Raw genomic sequence first — 13,050 nt, 5'->3', positions numbered from 1 at the left:
GAGTCATCGTCTCATAAAGTGACTCTGGGCAGTGTACAAATCCTCAAACTGAACATCTGCTCTTTTAGTGGGAATGCCATCTATGCACAGCTGAAGTTGGATGGAACCAGAGAACTTCTGAACAAGTGGCAATCTTATCTTCTTGAAATTCATTCTAAGTCTGATCTTTTCTATCCAGTTCTTTACAGCTTCTAGACATAAAGTTTCTAGTTAGGAAAGAACCTTGTATAGTATCTACCACAGAATATATGTAAAAATGTATATAGAATTCTGGAGCTAATGTGGAAATGGGACAGAACAGGAACCTAATCATTAAATGTTTAAGTTAAATATGATGACTGACAGTCTGTTGCTGTGCTTGTGTGACACGCTGAACCAAAAAGTAGCTAGCCTCATTTCAATCCCGTATGCTGAGCAAATCCAGCCAATGTGACTTGTTCTGTATTTTACACAAAAAAATGGGTTAACAGAATATTCCGGTGACTAATTGCTGTACTAAACGTGAAGGGATATGATCCAGTTTCTTCACAAGGTTATCTGTCCCTTCAGGTTGTGGCCAAGTAGATAAAGCTGCTGAGCGCCCTTGGCGTTTTTGTGTGTGTTTGTGGGTTAGTGATGGCGGCGGCCAGCTGCACTGCACTGATAATCGCTGAACCGCGGACCCATTTCCACGGGTTTCCAAAGCAAGCTTTCACCAACTTCTCCATTTTTTAATCGCGTCCAAGGCAAGAGAGTCGAGATTCCGCATGGTCTTTCCCGCCGGCAATTTCGAAGGTTTGCCCGCTTTATTTCACGCTTTTATCTCGCTCCCGTTGTTTGTTTTTTCTCCCAAGGTAGGAAAGTCTGCAGTGCAGGAGGGGCTCATTGCATCGTATCGGCTTCGGGGTCGCATTTAGCATCTTAGGGAGGAAGCAGACCCTGCCACTGTGCAGCTTTTTTTCTCTTTTTTTTCTCTCCCAGCAAATGGATGTCTTCAATGCTTGAGAAGCCCTAACGGTTAGGAGGCAGGATATGTTTTGCACGCTGCCTGCCTGCCTGCCGGGCGACAGGACTTGAGATTGCAGATGCTTCCTGCTCGGGCAGGGGTGCTTTACACCCGGCGATAAACGGTCTTAACTCTCTCCTGCCCTACTCTGGGACTCTTTCGGACTGCACTCCGGAGAACCGGGGACGTGCTGCCTCTGGGGTCGGGGGTCCCCCCCCCTCCTCCAGGCCGGTCACACGCCGGTCCAAGAGCCTTCGCCCGCCAGCCTTTGCCGAGAGCGAGTCCTCCTAGGCCGGAGAAGGACGCATTCTCGCGTTACACTTAATAGAGCCGTTTACTACCACCAACAACTCCCCCCACTTTTTTTTCCCCCCTCCCGTCTTTTGCAGCGTTTTCGGCATTGGTCGCTCCCGCTGACGGTGGGTAGTTTGCAGACGCTCCCTTAGCTCCGGCGAGGCTGTTTTGTTAGGGTTTTTTTTCCTTCCCTACACTCCCGGGCGGGCAAGACGGCTGACAGACGCTTCCCTGCTCGGCCCGGGGCTCCCTCGCGCCGCAGTCGGAAGAGCGAGGCGGCTGGGGAGGGAACACCGCGTCCGGCAGGCATTCTCAGGGGTTTCGCTGCGGTAGCTGGCTGAACTCGGCCCTCAAGCGCCGCCGCCAGCGAGCGCCGCTCCTGCACCGCTGTCCGGCCTCCCCGCCACTTAGGCGGGGGGGGGGGCAAGCCCCGGCCGCCGCTTAGCGAGAGAAAGAGAGCGCAAAATGGAACGAGGAGGAGGCGGCGGGGGAAAAGGGGGTGGGGTGGGGAGTCCGCCTCGCCGGCGACGCCAGGAAAGCTGGTAAGAAGCTTTTGCTCGCTCTCTCTCTCTCTCTCTCTCTCTCTCTGCGCGCGCTCTGTTTTCCGAGCGGGAGCAAGCAGCATCCGCGAGCTCCGGCAAGAGGAGGAGGAGGAGCCTTTCTCGCCGGCGGCGGAGCTCGCGCCGTGTGAGGGCCCGCGGTCTACCGTGGTGTTGCTTGGCGCCTGTGGGGAGGGAACTGCTGACTCCTCCTCCTTCCCTCCCTCCCGGTTCTCGTGCCGCCGCTGCTCTGCCCCCCCCGCCTCCCCAGTTGTGCGGTCTGCTGGCGTGCTGGGTCGGTCGGTCGCAATGGAAAACCTAGCAGTTTCCTTTTCCTCGCCCGCATTGACGAGCGAGCGCCTTTCCTGTCGGAAAAGCCCTGGAATAGGTAGGTTTACTCCTTTCGCCCGCCCTGCCTGCCTGCCTTGCCCGCATGCATGCATGCATGAATGATTTGCCTGCCGGGTGGGGAGCGGCGTTGTCTTCCTTCCTTCCTTCCTTCCTTCCTTCCTTCCTTCCTTCCTTCCTTCCTTCTTTCTTTTCTTCTTCCTTTCTCCGTTTACCTCGCTCTTCTCGGAGAAGCGGGCAAACGACCTGCTTTGTCCCTTTGGCTTTTTGCGGGACACTTTGGCAAAGTCGTCTCGCCCCTTGGGTCTTTTTTTTTTGTTGTTGACAGGACCGCTGGAGGCGAGGCGCCGTGGCGGCTCCTCTCCTCGCTCGCCCGACCCTTTTTCGTCACCTGCTGCTTTTGTCTGAAAGGACCTTGGTGCCTGGTATAATTCATTTTATCTGATGGTGTGATTGAGGCAAGGCAGAGGCATTGTTTTTCCCTTTGCACGAAAGTGTTTTCCCCCCTTCCCTTGGCCATGGATACAGAGCAGGTTGCCACACCTGCTTTTTCCCCACCTCCCCTCATTTTTCTCGATTTTTTTTTTTTTTTTAAGGTTGGTGGTGCTTCTTCCCCGCTTTGGAGAGAGGTGGCTGATTCTCCGTTGTAATAACCATTATTTGCTGCCGGATCTCCTTTGCTTACTAAAGTCGCCGCTTGCCTTGTTTAAGATGATCCAGGAACCAATTTGACAGTCTTGCAGGTTGCCTCTCAGTTGTTGAATGGATCAGGAGGCGCCTCTGTGCCTATTGCTTGCAGACGGAGGGACGACCTTTAGTGTCATGTTAGTGCTGTTTTTCCTCCAGCCTGTATTGTTGCAGACAGCTGCTATTTATTCCCTCTGAAAGGAAAGGAACTTTTCTCTCCCCTCCCTATCCTATTAGCAACGATCCCCCCCCTTTTTTTAGAGGACAACAGCCCCCTTTTAAGGGGCTAGCTTAGAATGCTGTGGATAGCCTTGACAACAAACAACAACAAAACCACTTGTTGGTCTTCTCTTTATACCCCTCATTTTTCTTTGGCCTTGTTCTGTGCTGCTTCACTGAGATAGTTCAGGTCATATAGTATTTTCCCTTCCTGGTAATATTAGTAGGATATTGAGTTTTGGGGCTAAAGTATTAGTATTGAAAATATGAGCAAAAATGTTATAACTGGTGTTTGTGCTTTGAGGACCTCTATTGACTGATCAGTGTAGTCTCATGGCTTATATTACTGTGGGGAGTAGCATATTAGGAAAATGCAGCAATACAGCAGTGTTCACATGCCAATGTTGCATTTACATTTCATGATATTTAAATCAATCTTTATTATGGTCAGTACAGACCAGCAAATAAAAGCATTAAAAGATGATAGTAAAAAATAAAAATAAAAGGCAGACATAATAACATATTGCGATTGGTTGTGGATTAACAGTGGTCAATTAAAGTTTGCCTAATTTTACATGCAGCACAGCAGAATTTGGCCACATTCAAAGAAACTACTTCATACTGATCTGATAACAGTAGTTGCATATACAAAAAGATTTTCCTGGATATTTTATCAGGTAAAGTGTAAATTGAGTCCATGAGCCCTTATAGAAGATGCAGTATAGCAGGATGTGAGCTTCATGTTATTATTTAGCCTATCAGGCTTGTGACTTGGACCACACAAAAGAGTTTTCATGATGTGGTTAATTACTTGTTATGCTAAAAACGGGGAGGATGGAATCTGAAATCTTTCTATTAAAATTCCCCGGCCTGGTCTAGCATGCTGCCATTTTTTGCATTATTAATACAAATAATACATTTCTACTGAGTTGAAAAAAGAATCTAATCTGCAGAGAAATTATATCTCATTAGCAAAAATAGCAGTAAAACAATGTAGGAAAAGGGCAAATGTACTTATAATAATCAGGTATATAATGCTAATATCACGGGCAAAGATTGCCAAAGAAGGTTTATTGTGGTTGCTTAAGAAATGATCTACAGCAGGTGTGTCCAACCTTTTGACTTGCCTAGGCTGCTCTTGAGTGAAGAGGAATTTATATATATAAACTATATACTATAGTTTATATATATAAAAAAATAATAAGCTTCCTTTATTTGGGGGGGGGTCTCGTGGGGCCTCATTACTAACTTGTCCAGGGCCACATTTGGCACATGGGCTGTGGGTTGAACATGCCTGAAAGGTTAAGTTGTACCATTGAAATCAGAAAGACCTGTAAGTATTGATAACCCATTTAAACTTCATCTCAAAGTTGTTCCGAAGTCATGTTTATAGCATATTCAAAAATGTTTAACATTATTTTTTGTCAACATGTTACAGTTGGTATTACCAAAGTTATTTGATCAGTTGTCCATTTTGGGATGTATGATGTAGCTTATTGATTCAGGCTGGTTCTAGTCCTCAGAAACTGGCTGGGAATTATAGACCCAGCATATCTGAGATTTTGAATATACAATTTCCCACTGATATCTGTAGGAGTCATGGTCCTGTCAAGGTTAAATAACAATAGTACTTACTATGTAAGTATATAAAGAAATGTGATGGATTTGTCTCTTAAAATATTTTTAAAAGTAACAAATATGTAGAAAATTATACATTTAGTTAGGCGTTTAGTCATGCTGGCCACATGACCACGGAGGCGTCTTTGGACAGTGCTGGCTCTTCAGCTTTGAAACAGAGATGAGCACCGCCCCCTAGAGTTGGGAACAACTAGCACATATGGGCGATTGTTTTTATGGAATTGCTCTTTTAACTTTGTGAAGCTTTCCAGAGTTTGTTAATTTAAGGACATAATTGACTTGAGACATTTTTCTATGTAAAGTCTGGCCATTATTATATCAATCAACTCTTTCGTCTTAGGTTGTACCTGGAGATAAAAAATTGAGGGTAGGATATTCTGCAGGGTTTGCAAAAAAAAGAACCAAGATTGAATCTCTTCTGTGGGAAGGATTCATGGTAGAGAGATATGGTATATCCTACAGTCGATGATATCCCATAATGCTAGAGCTTGGATCTCTAGAAAGAAATGTTTCGTACTCAAGCCACAATTTTATAGTTACAATTCTGTATTTAATTGAAGAAAGCTTAATTGGTCTCAGTGGGTCTTATTTTCTAGTAGACTGCAATAGAATTAACTAGTTATCATAATAACTTTTCCAGCCTGGATTCCCAAATTCTGTCAATTTATATACAAATTACTTGCCTGGGGTCTTGGATAACTGGCTAATCTACTTCAGGGTGGGGGTGAAATTAATGCCTTAAGATGAATTTAAATTTTATTCAGACACAAATAATTACTTAAGTGAGGTAAAGGCTTGTTTTGTTGTGTTCAGATCCCCCCCCCCTAAAGATTGGGATTGTTCAATTCAGATATGCCTAGAGTCATTTTGGTGAGATGGATGTCTTATAAATTGTTTAAGAAATAAGGTCATAACTAATGCTGTTAAGTGAATCCAAAGAGAACAAAATATATATGTAGTCTTCAACTTACAATTCATTTAGTGACAGTTCAAAGTTACAACAGCACTGAAAAAAGTGACTTATGACCATTTTTTACACTTATGACCGTTGCAGCATCCCCATGGTCATGTGATTTATATTCCGATGCTTGACAACTGACTCACATTTATGACGGTCGCAGTGTGCTGGTGTGATCCCCTTTTGCAACCTTCTGACAAAGTCAATGGGAAACCAGATTCACTTAACAACCGTATTACTAATTTAACAACTGCAGTGATTCAGTTAACAAATATGGCAAGAAAAGTCATAAAATGGGACAAATCTTACTTAACAAATTTCTCACTTAGCAACATAAATTTTGGGCTCAATTATAGTCGTACATCGAGGACTACCTATATAGGCTTCTATTTTTCTTCATTAAATGCTGTGAAGTATGCCATAAGAAGAAACTCTTAAGAACAAGTTCCAGCTAATGCAATATGTTGTTTATAGCAGGGATCAAACAGTTTATGTATTTCAAAAATGTGTGTTCTTAAGAACAGGTCTTAGATGTAAAAACAAATATAATAACAGTCCCAATTATCTAATACATCATGTGGAAAGACCCTAGGTCACCACTAGAGCACATGCTTAAGACATGAAACATGTCTTAACTTCAGGCTTTGGCATCTTCACACGGGACTAGGAAAACCGGTTGGCTGACCTCGTAGATTTCCAAGCTACATTTCGTTAATCATAGTGAGCCACATTTGGCAGGATTCACATTTTATACTAAGCCACGAATGATACTTTACAAACACAAAGGCTGATTCACATAATGTGCCAAGCCAAGGTGAAACTACATTATGGCTTGACTCAACTTACTTGAAATCTTGAAGCCTGATAAGGCTTGACATTGTATCTGTATTAGCCTTGTCAATCACATCTGTAGGATTGGCAATCTACAGAATTTCTAATTTGGAATTTTTGGCAATCTGAAGATCAAATTTGGAAAGAACAGTAACAGTTCTGAGTCAGATGTTTGACTTAAGACAGCTTTTTGTTCCTTTGCATCTGGCAGCTTGAGAGAGCTTCCCCATCTGTCAGAAAGTTCTGTTATTGTATCTAACAACTGTGGTTAATGGATTCTAATACCTATTGATAAACACAATATAAATTTTGAGTATAAGAAACAAAAGTAAAGTTCATAAAAAAAGATACAAATATATTTTTGTCAGCATTGCCATTATATGATAATGATTACAGCCATAGTAATGTCAATATGTGATTTGGAGAGAACTGTTATTTTGGAGAATGTATTATGCATGATGTAGGAAGTGAAATTGGCATCCAACTTAATCCAACTTTTGTTGTACCAGCCTTAAAATTGACAATAAAGATATTGAAATAGTAAATACCATCTATATTTTAATACCAACTATCAACAGTTAAGAAATATGCCATAGACTAGCACTTGGTAGAACAACCTTGGAGACCTTGGAAAAGATATTCAAATGCTGTGATGTGGTCTAATGTCAGGCACAAACCATCAGATCCACATATGCAGAGTTCAGTTAGTTACTGTATTGCTCGTACCTCTTATACAGGAATCTTCCAGATTGACGTCTTGCACCTAGACCAGACTAGATACAGTTCAACAGTATTCAAGGGGGATCAGACTTTGTTTTAAGCTAATCGCCTGCTGGACTCCTTCCCTTGGTTCAGCCAGTTTCTGTCTGGCATCTATACTTAAAAAAGATCAGAATTGTGCAAGTCACAGTATTCCCTATGACACTCCATGGAAGTGAAAGTTAGACTTTAAAGAAGTAGGATAAAAAAAGCATTGATGCATTGAGCATTGATCCCAAAGGTGCTTTTTTAAAAGGCAACTGGACTTCTGTTTTTTCTTCTCTTGAAGTTGTTTTACTTCTCATCCAAGAAGCAGACTCAATGCTGGGGAATGGATTCCTTGCGCTCATCTGGTTGTTAGCGCTTTGAAGGTGAGTCATTAGCTCTTTCAGTGTCATTGAGGGGTTTATCTATGCCCTCCAGGTCATCTGAATCAGAGTGCAAATGGCTGTGGAATCTTCTTGGAACTGCTGAGAGGACTGTGTTGTTAACAGGAGCTAGTTAGTGTTGTATCCCACTCTCTCTGTTGAGAGAGGGCTGTTCAATTTTAACAGTGATGGTCTTTTTAAAAAATCCCTCTTTCAAACCAGTGGTCCTCTCTGTCCAAAAAGTGGACTTCACTGTCTCCAAATGAGTGACCTTTGTCATTCAAATGCAGATGGATTGCTAAATCTTGTCCTGATGGGTTTCGTCTCCTATGTTGTGCCATGTGTTTGTGAAGTGGTTGTTTTATTTAAACCCCAAAGGGACCTTAACAACTCTCAGAGAGTTACTGACCCACCTTCAAAGTGCTAACAATCAGATGACTGCGAGGAATATAAATCCTTCCATTCCTCAGCATTCAGTCAGAACTCAAAATGCTTCTCGGATGAGAAGCAAAACATCTTCAAGAAGAGAAGAAAAAAGATAGAAAGTCCAGTTGCCTTTTGAAAAAAGCACCTTTGAGACAACCCTGACCTGGATGACTGAGGATCTCCATAGACATTGAGCATTGATCCTTTTGAACTTCGGTGTTGAAGAGCCCTCACGATGCTACGGACAGCCAAGAAAACAAACAAATGGATCATCAAACAAATTATCCAGATTTCTTACTTGAGGCGTAAATGACCAGACATAAATTATCCTAATCAGGATGCATTATGCGAAGACTCAGCTCTTCAAAAAAGATTCTAATGCTGGGAAAAGTGGAACTGAAAAGAGGAAGAAGATGACCGGCTGCAGTGTGAATGGATTCAGTCACAGTAGTGCTAAATGAGTGCACCATTGGGAGACATAAAATAACAGGTTAGGAGTAGATTATCATGGAGAAAATGTTTTCATTTTAATTATTAAAGTTTGTTATAAGAAATAAAAATAAGGAAATAGAAATAAAAGAAATAAGGAAATAGAAATAAAAAGGAAGATAAAGGAAAAAAAGGTGTAAAAAGAAAGTAAGTAGGGACATCTGGCTTTTTTCAGTACAGTAAAATACAAAAATCACAGCAATTTCCAAATAAAAATAAAACTACCTTGATTTTTATCTTAATTACAACAGTCAGTTTTGCCAACTCCATCACCTTTAACATCTATTTTTCCATGTGGGAATTAGTGTGTCTTTCCATCTTCTTGCATATAGAATTCTTACCATTGTCAATATACAGTGGGGCAAAAAAGTATTTAGTCAGCCACCAATTGTGCAAGTTCTCCCACTTAAAAAGATGAGAGAGGCCTGTAATTGTCATCATAGGTAGACCTCAACTATGAGAGACAAAATGAGAAAACAAATCCAGACAATCACATTGTCTGATTTGGAAAGAATTTATTTGCAAATTATGATGGAAAATAAGTATCTGGTCAATATCAAAAGTTCATCTCAATACTTTGTTATATATCCTTTGTTGGCAATGACAGAGATCAAACGTTTTCTGTAAGTCTTCACAAGGTTGGCACACACTGTTGCTGGTAAGTTGGCCCATTCCTCCATGCAGATCTCCTCTAGAGCAGTGATGTTTTGGGGCTTTCGCTGGGCAACACGGACTTTCAACTCCCTCCAAAGATTTTCTATGGGGTTGAGATCTGGAGACTGGCTAGGCCACTCCAGGACCTTGAAATGCTTCTTACGAAGCCACTCCTTCGTTGCCCAGGCGGTGTGTTTGAGATCATTGTCATGCTAAAAGACACAGCCACATTTCATCTTCAATGCCCTTGCTGATGGAAGGAGGTTTGCACTCAAAATCTCACGATACATGGCCCCATTCATTCTTTCCTGTACACGGATCAGTCGTCCTGGTCCCTTTGCAGAAAAACAGCCCCAAAGCATGATGTTGCCACCCCCATGCTTCACAGTAGGTATGGTGTACTTTGGATGCAACTCAGCATTCTCTCTCCTCCTAACACGACAAGTTGTGTTTCTACCAAACAGTTCTACTTTGGTTTCATCTGACCATATGACATTCTCCCAATCCTCTTCTGGATCATCCAAATGCTCTCTAGCAAACTTCAGACGGGCCCGGACATGTACTGGCTTAAGCAAGGGGACACGTCTGGCACTGCAGGATCTGAGTCCCTGGCGGCGTAGTGTGTTACTGATGGTTGCCTTTGTTACGTTGGTCCCAGCTCTCTGTAGGTCATTCACTAGGTCCCCCTGTGTGGTTCTGGGATTTTTGCTCACCGTTCTTGTGATCATTTTGACCCCACGGGGTGAGAACTTGCGTGGAGCCCCAGATCGAGGGAGATTATCAGTGGTCTTGTATGTCTTCCATTTCCTAATTATTGCTCCCACAATTGATTTCTTCACACCAAGCTGCTTGCCTATTGCAGATTCAGTCTTCCCAGCCTGGTGCAGGTCTACAATTTTGTTTCTGGTGTCCTTCAACAGCTCTTTGGTCTTCACCATAGTGGAGTTTGGAGTGTGACTGTTTGAGGTTGTGGACAGATGTCTTTTATACTGATAACAAGTTCAAACAGGTGCCATTAATACAGGTAATGAGTGGAGGACAGACGAGCCTCTTAAAGAAGAAGTTACAGGTCTGTGAGAGCCAGAAATCTTGCTTGTTTGTAGGTGATCAAATATTTTCCACCATAATTTGCAAATAAATTCTTTCCAAATCAGACAATGTGATTGTCTGGATTTGTTTTCTCATTTTGTCTCTCATAGTTGAGGTCTACCTATGATGACAATTACAGGCCTCTCTCATCTTTTTAAGTGGGAGAACTTGCACAATTGGTGGCTGACTAAATACTTTTTTGCCCCACTGTATATAGTAACAAAGTTCCAGATTTTCTTCAAAATCTTTCTCCATCAAACCTAAAAGGGAAACTTCTGATTTCAATTTTATACTTATTTTAAAAATGTATTAAGAATCTTCTAAATTAAGATAAAAACCTGATTCCAATATTTCTTTACTTTATCAGAAATGATAAAAACTACCCTTTGTACAGTTGCGTTTCCAGCATACGTTTGAAAGTTCCTTATACATCTTTGATAATTTTTCAAGTATTAAATACCAACGATACAGAGAAAATCTATTGATCACTAGGCGTTGAAAATGACTTGATGGCACATAATCATTTTCAGTTGATAAAATATTCATACAATAGTTAGTTGCTATCTACAAAAGAGAAGAGCTAACAAATGAAAGAAATATTAAGTTGAAGGCCGATGTTTTATCCATGTATTTATGTGGTTATGTGAAAATAATACTTAGTTATTATTGTAAGAGCTAAAACTGTAGTTAAGATTAAAGATTAAGAATTAAATATTGCAAATAAATAAAAATTTTCTCTTAGCAGAACCACTTTCCTGAAAAGAAACCACTTTAAAAATACATCCTAATCAAAAATATAAAATGTAATAAAACATTTGAAGTTTATGTAATTGTATTTAAAAATGCAATTTTTATCATAAAAATAAAATAAACATTTTCCTTATGTTTATACATATGCATGTGCATGCGCACACACATGGTTGGCACAATTTATAATAGTTTATCTTATAAAAATGATACCACTTTGTATATCATATTCAGCCACTAGGCTAAAATAGAGCTGAATATTTATGATTCAACCTTTGTGATTCATTGACCTTCCTAGGATGTTATTAGATGGTGAATATTGTTTAATTACACATAGACTGTAATCTGAACAAACAATTCTATTTGTTAAATTAGGTTTTATATTGTATGAGAATATACAATAAAAGTATAGTATTACTATTTTGCATGACATGTCTTTTATATGCTATCAATAACATGATAGCATTGTATGCTATCAATAACAAGTTTTCTCTAATGAAAAATACTAGAGAAAAAGACAAATATTCTTGTAAAAGATTGTCTTCTAGGCTTTTGGTCTTCTGAATGACTTTCAGCAGGGCCTTAGCCTTGAAAAATGGGATACTTTATACTGCAAGAAATGTTCTTGATTGTTGAACTTCCCATAGCCAAGGTGTTGTTTGGATTAACATTGTGGTTGTTATTGCAATTATGGTTTTGTTTTTAATCTGTCTTGGGGCCATGTTATTTGAGGGACCGCCTCTGCCTAGTTACATCTACTTGGCCAACCAAATTGGGAAGACAGTGTAATATTAAGGGTCCCATCTATTTTATTTTATTTATTTATATTCCACCTTTATTGTTTTTACAAATAACTCAAGGCATCTAACACATGCAGCGCACCATCCTCCTCCTTTTTTCCCCTACAACAACAATCATATGAAGTGGGTTGGGCTGGAGAGAGTGACTAGCCCCAATTCACCCAGCTGGCTTTTGTGCCTAAGGCAGGACTTGAGCTCTCAGTCTTTGGCTTTCTATACTGGTGCTTTAACCACTAGACCAAACTAGTTTACAGAAGTACATCTGGTGTGTCCAAGAAAAAGTGCCTTCTCTGTGGTGGTTCATTTCCTATGGAACATCATTCCCACTGGGATAAGATTGATATTATTTCAAAAAGCTCTGAAGATACGATTCTATTAGCAAGTCTATAGAGATTCTCAGATCATGGTTGTCCCAAAAGTACTTTTTCAAAAGGCAACCGGAACTTTTGTTTTTCCTTGAAGACCTTTCACTTCTCATCCAAGAAGCTTCTTCAGCTCTGACCTAGCCTGAGAAGTGAAAGGTCTTCAAGGAAAAACAAAAATTCTGATTGCCTTTAGAAAAAGCACTTTGGGATTAGGGACCCCAGGTTGCTATAGAGCCAATCAAGTGATTGTTGTGACTGTGCTGGGGGAGGGGAGGGGGGCTTATAGGCTTGAAGATTTTAATTTTGTACGCCGCACGGAATCAATGTATTAGTTGGGCACCCCTATAAATTTGTTTAATAAATTGATTACTGAGGGAGGTATGTAAAGCATATTGACCTAGTAAATAGATACATAAGTCTTGGTTTCAGCAGCAGTATTTTTAGAAGAAAAAAAAATCCTTTAATCAATTTAGTTTTCATTAAATTAAGTAAAATGTTAAACATAAGTAAGATAGGATCTAGAATATTTTAATACGTATGATACTGGCTTTTATCCATGAAGCATGATCACATATGTTGATACAGATCAGTAATGAGATTTCATATCCCATTTAATAGATAACAAATATCTGTGCACTTTCCTTATGAGATCCATGCATATGTTGGAAGAAATATCCAGGTCCAAGTCCAAGCCGGGAGAAAGGCACTGAAGACAAAATGGAGGCTGATTGGAAAGAGTGTCCATTTATTGATGAACAGAAGCACGTGTTTGTGGTTGTGGTGCAGCTGACCACATGGCGTTGAGAGGGGGGACGGTATTTATACCTTCTCTCCTTTTTTAATGTTTCCTAAAA

General features: G+C 40.8%; 1 protein-coding gene across 3 annotated transcripts in view; it reads left to right on the top strand.

Moving 5' to 3' along the window:
• Positions 1–628: 628 nt before the first annotated feature.
• Positions 629–13,050, top strand: part of MGAT5 (alpha-1,6-mannosylglycoprotein 6-beta-N-acetylglucosaminyltransferase) — a 141,465-nt gene continuing 129,043 nt past the window's right edge. For 2 of the 3 annotated variants that reach the window (XM_070947995.1, XM_070948150.1), the window contains exon 1: positions 2,083–2,206. The gene's annotated coding sequence lies outside the window, so the exon portion shown is untranslated. Of the gene's footprint in view, positions 775–2,082; positions 2,207–13,050 lie in introns of those variants that run through there. The other variant, XM_070948081.1, reaches the window with a different exon arrangement.

The sequence above is a fragment of the Pituophis catenifer genome, unplaced genomic scaffold (assembly GCF_029215685.1).
Source record: "Pituophis catenifer annectens isolate HBS135680 unplaced genomic scaffold, rPitCat1.0.hap2 SCAF_1, whole genome shotgun sequence".
In the NCBI taxonomy this organism is placed as follows: Eukaryota; Metazoa; Chordata; class Lepidosauria; order Squamata; family Colubridae; genus Pituophis; species Pituophis catenifer.
This window is presented reverse-complemented; position numbering and strand designations above follow the sequence as displayed.